General features: G+C 34.4%; 1 long non-coding RNA gene across 1 annotated transcript; it reads left to right on the forward strand.

The window, feature by feature from the left end:
• The first annotated feature begins 2,308 nt into the window (after positions 1 to 2,308).
• LOC135152624 (uncharacterized) lies at positions 2,309 to 4,849 on the forward strand. Its single transcript, XR_010291982.1, has 2 exons — positions 2,309 to 2,475; positions 3,764 to 4,849. It is a non-coding gene; the product is annotated as an uncharacterized LOC135152624 (long non-coding RNA).
• Positions 4,850 to 5,562: the final 713 nt, after the last annotated feature.

Consider the following 5,562-nt stretch of genomic DNA (forward strand, 5'->3'; position numbering starts at 1 on the left):
CATATGTCATACCGAATTTTGTGTGGTATGACAATGCTTCTGATTGTCATACCGAGCGAATTGTAGCATGACAATGGCTTAGATTGTCATACTGATCTATGTAATTGTCATAGCACTTTGTTAGATTGTCATAGCACTTCCTAGGATTGTCATGCCTACCTTTGTCATACTAGTTTAATGGTTTGCCTATAAATATGGCTTCAACCTCTTCATTTGTTCTTGTTCAAAGCTTTGTAAAATTTCAAGTTGTTTGTAACTTGCTATTGTTATATCCACAGTTTTCTGTGCTTTGATCATTCGGTTGTTTTATTCCGCTAAGTTAGAATACTTCCTGTCGAATTTATTCTACGAACTAGTGGACATTAAAACAAACCATATTAATTATATAACGACTTAAAACATTGTTGTATTAATTAATTAAAATCTGATCAACAAGTTAACCTCCAATCAGATTATTCCGCCGCTATTATTTTTAAGTGACGATTGTATTCAACCCCCCCCCCCCCTTTGACAATCGTTCCAGGACCTAACACTACTAATGAAGAAGAAGATGCAATGGATCGGGATAAGGTCGATAAGATGTTCTATGATGTTGAAGATTTTCTTATGCACCAACCGGAAGTTCTTGAGAACTTGGTTGATGATTCCAAAAAACTTCTGTATCCTGGGTGCAACAATGAATATACAAGGCTATCAACAACATTAAAATTGTGTAAGCTAAAAGTACAGAACGGGTGGAGTGACAAGAGTTTCACGGAAATGCTAAAACTTCTTGTTGACATACTTCCTCCGAAAAACGAGCTTCCCACTTCCACATATGAGGCGAAGAAGATACTGTGTCCCCTAGGTATGAATTTAAAGAAGATACATGCATGTCCAAACAATTGTGTGTTGTTTCGCAATGAGCATGAACACCTACACACATGTCCAAAGTGTGGAGCCTCTAAGTACAAGAAAGAGGGAAATAATTCCTCTACTAGTGACAAGAAGAGGTCTCCTGCCAAGGTGTTGCGATATTTACCCATAGTGGAACGATTTAAATGCCTCTTTGCAAATGTCAAAGATGCAAAGCTTATGAGGTGGCATGTGGAAGGGAGAAAATCAGATGGTATGCTCCGACACCCAGCTGACTCACCACAATGGAGAACCATTGATGGAGAGTTCCCGGATTTTGGTGGAGAAGTTAGAAATCTTCGACTCGGACTTTGTGCGGATGGAATGAATCCTTATCGCACTCTAAGCTCTCAACATAGCACTTGGCCGGTTCTTCTAACGATTTATAACTTGCCTCCTTGGTTATGCATGAAACGTAAGTATATCATGTTGACGTTACTAATTCCTGGTCCTAAGAAGCTGGAAATGATATAGATGTTTATCTTCAGCCACTTATTGAAGATCTAAATCTATTGTGGGATCAAGGTGAGAAGGTATATGATGCATATAGCCAAACATATTTCATCATGCGTGACATGATTTTTTGCACCATAAGCGATTTTCCCGACTATGGACACCTTTCAGGGTACAGTATCAAAGGAGCTAAAGCATGTCCGATTTGTGAAGATGCTACGATTGACATTCGTTTAAAAAATTGCATGAAAAACGTATATATGGGTCATCGTACATTTCTTCCCCTTAATTGTGACGACCCGGATTTTCAGAAATTATTTTATTATTTTTATTCATGATTATTCGAGACAAATGAGGAATAAATTTCAATATTTTATTCTAGTTTGATAATTTTCAAAAATATTTGTTTAAATTATTTTCCTAGTCATTGTGATTATGAGAAAATATCTGTTGATTGTACAATTATATGTTACGAGATTTAATTGAATTAGTTGTCTACTATTATGTCTGTGTGTGCATTTATTTGTACTTTTAATATTACTGTATTGTTTTATTGAAATTTATTATCCTCTTAAATGGATATTTATTTTTGTAAAAATACAAAGATAATTTCAAAAATTATTTTAATTGCTCGATAGTGATCATAAATATGTTTAGAAGTTTTTAAAATATTAAAAATCCAATTTCTACAAGGACATGATTTTTAATTAGTTTCTAAACGCAGCTAACTTCTTAATTTTGTATAAATTTTGAAAATGCTCTATAAATCTTGAAACTTTTATTTTATGAGTTTTATAATATTCGGTAATTTATAAAATTAGTTTGTTAATTTTTCGAGAAAGTTTTAATGCGAGTTATCCCGTAAATCAACTAAATAGCGGGTGTTTGGATGATTATTCAGCTTAAAATAAAACGTGGCAGCCTTTGGCCAAACCACGTGCCCTGCTTTTCACCACCGCCATCCCTTTTGTGAAATCCTCCATCTCTCCCTCTCCGCTCCTCTTTCTTTTCTCACCCATCTTCCTCTCTTTCTTGGCATCACCGTCCCTTCCCTGCAGCCGCCGAATTATGCCGCTGCCACCTCTTTCCGGCGACCACCATAGCCCTGCACCAATTATAAATCAGTGGGTATAAAGCTTAATTTCTCTTTGTCAAATCAGTTCTATATAAACGTATATATACATGTGGTGTTGTGTTTATATGGTTTAATTTGATTTATATAATCGATTTATGTGTGCTTGTATGTATATAAACTGATTATATGCTGGTTATTGAAATTTGAAGGTTGATTGAATTTTTGAGATTGAGATTGGTGTTAGTAATCGTATGATTGAATTGTGTGCTTAATTGATATTTGAATTGGTTGTTGGAGGTTCATTATAAATGGTGCGCCAACTAGTAGTGTAATCGGATGACTTGGGTACTTGATTTATGGGAATATATAACTGAGTATTAAAGCTTTAAGGTCTGAGATTTTGTGTAAATGTTTTCAGAATGGTGTTTTAAGAGTTTAAGTATTGAGCTAAAAAAAATTTAGATTTACACATAATCGGTTGAATTGTAAGTTGCTGCTGATCTGTTTTGCAGTAAAATTCTGGGCTTCTAGAGTCGAATTATATGCTTAATATTTTTGTGGTTATGTGCTCCTCAGAGTCTAGTTTATGTGCGCAAAAGAATCGAATCAATTCGATTAGCGAGCTAGGAGATATGACCGTTTTAGTATAGTATGGTGCTGAAAATTCTGGGCAGGTTTGTCCTGTTCTAGGCTCTGTTTTACTGCTTTTAACTTGAAGTTTCTTTCTGAAAATTTTACTGTAGGTTGGAATAATATTCAGGAGTGTCTCATAAAAATTTTGTATTTAAAAGATAAATTTTCAATTTATTAAAAATCATAGACCGAGGGCTGTTTGAACTATTTGTTCTAGTTTTTCTTTCTTTGCTAGTGCATAGTATGAGGTTATACTTGGCTAATTGCATATGATTGATTATTACATTGATTGGCTCGGTTAACCTTTATATCTAATTAAACGTGCTTTGCGTATAACAAATTAGTAATCCTGCTAAAAGATTTTATTATATGTTCACTACAAGTCAAGACAGATTTTCTGTTCACTGCAAGCCAAGGGATCTTTTTTTATATTAATAATTCATGTGTTAGCAATGGTATTGGTTGGTTGTTGGTATTGCAAACAGGTGGATAGTCCGATAAACAGAGGAGATGATGCCGAATTTTCGTTAGGAATTATATGTATTTAATGGCTATAAAAAGGGGTTATTTGTGCAATTATGTGTTATGTGTTTATCTGCCTATGTGGTATGTATATGCGAAGGGTAGATATATATAGGTCTTAATACTTTTCAGAGTTAGTTAATTTGTCTGATCCGACGGTTAAAATACTATTTTACTATCGTATAGAATTGAAGACATTGACCGAGGCATTGATCGAGAAGTGATTGAAATGGGTATCCAGAATTAGCCAAGTAGTGTTGCAAGTTGAAGTAGGGCGGAGATTTGTTATAGATAAAAGCTTGTCAGAAGCTGGCAGAAAGGAATGATATGGCGGTATATAGTATTATTAGAAATCTGACCTAGACACCAGAGTTAAGGCAAGTACTTCTACCTTTCTCTCGCAATTTAGAAGCAAGTATTTCTACCCTACTCCTCTAGTACCTATAGATACTAAAACCTTCTTTATATCATGATTCAAATTATTTGCAATTACTTTCTTGTGAAGCATATCTAGTACTTTTAAACCTTTTGGTTGAACGGATAACACTTTTGGTATCGACTCTACACTATGATATGCATAAAGAAATTGTTTTAACAAAATGTTGTTCTGGCTCTTGAATTACATGATAGAACTGCAGATTGTTTTAAAAATTAAACTGTTGGGTTGTTTTTGCGTAAGAGGCTCGGGCACCGGCCCAGCGTGAAAGGTGGCTCCTTAAGCCCGGATTACCGGAATTCGTAATATTTGTCAACCTTGCTGAATAAGCTTGGTTTATGGACTATAGCATGACTGATCATCTGTTATAGCCAGGTGTCCAATTAATTTTAAAGCCCAATAAAATTGTGAATAGTTTAAAAAGAAGTTACCCTGCCTTCAAGAGATATTTGCTTATACATTCATTTCTGCATTTTTAAATATTTTCACTTCTTTATTATGGCATTGCAGTACAACAAATATCAATTTCATTTTGTTATTCTTGCTGAGAATTATTGCTCATTCTTGCTATTCCTTCTAACCCTTTTCAGCTAGGAATAAAGATGATTCACTTAAGACTATGCAACGATTGCAAGAGGTTGAGTTTCAAGCAGATGGACAGGTAGAGTATTTAGGACGATGACATTAAGACTAGATGCAGTTGGAGTTCTGCAATTCAATTCAGTTGGAAATTAGATTTGTTTATTTGGTTATCAGCTACTCTTCTTATCGAGGTTTAGCTGATAATGTAGTTTAATTTGTAAATAAGATTTTATAGTTTTAGTTTCTGATTTCAATGCTGTAGCCTGTATGCGATCCTGTTTTCAAGGGGTGAAATTGATTCTGAATTAAAGACCTTCTTTTAAAAAAATAATATCCAGGTTTAGAAATACTTGTTTTTACTTTCTTCCAAAAATACAGGTTTTAAATTGTTTTTCTTTTAATGGCTCAAAACTACAGGTTTTAAATTATTTTTATTTACACGTGGCACCAGATCTAGACCCCCGGATTTGAGGGATGTCACAGTTGGTATCAGAGCTACAGGTTATAAGTTATTGAAATCAGAATGTAGGTTGTAACTTGTCTAATAAGATAGACACGTTAAGTGAAACCTCACATATAGGTAAGTTCAGATTAGTGGTGTAACCTCATATAGAGGTATCGTAAGACTATTTGGGGATAGTCCTTCTGAGCATAATAAAATGAAGCTAAACGATTATGTTTAAGTGATTATGGTTATAGACACAACAATTCCTAATTCTAGTTCTTCCAGTCCCTAGTGGCCTAGTTTATTGACCAATTCAGATTTATATCATTGTAAGAGGGTCAAAGTTAGACCTATCAACAGAACCTTCAAGCTAGAACCAGTAGAGATTCTCACACAGTCTAATGTATCCTTTATAGTATCTTCCAAGTGTTGAGTATTATTTGAAGAGTCACCTTTTGATTCTTGTCAGAGATATCTAGAATTGGTGAAAGAATAGAGGTGTTAACAAGTCCGAGTTTACAG

Source organism: Daucus carota, chromosome 5 (genome assembly GCF_001625215.2).
Source record: "Daucus carota subsp. sativus chromosome 5, DH1 v3.0, whole genome shotgun sequence".
Classification (NCBI taxonomy): Eukaryota; Viridiplantae; Streptophyta; class Magnoliopsida; order Apiales; family Apiaceae; genus Daucus; species Daucus carota.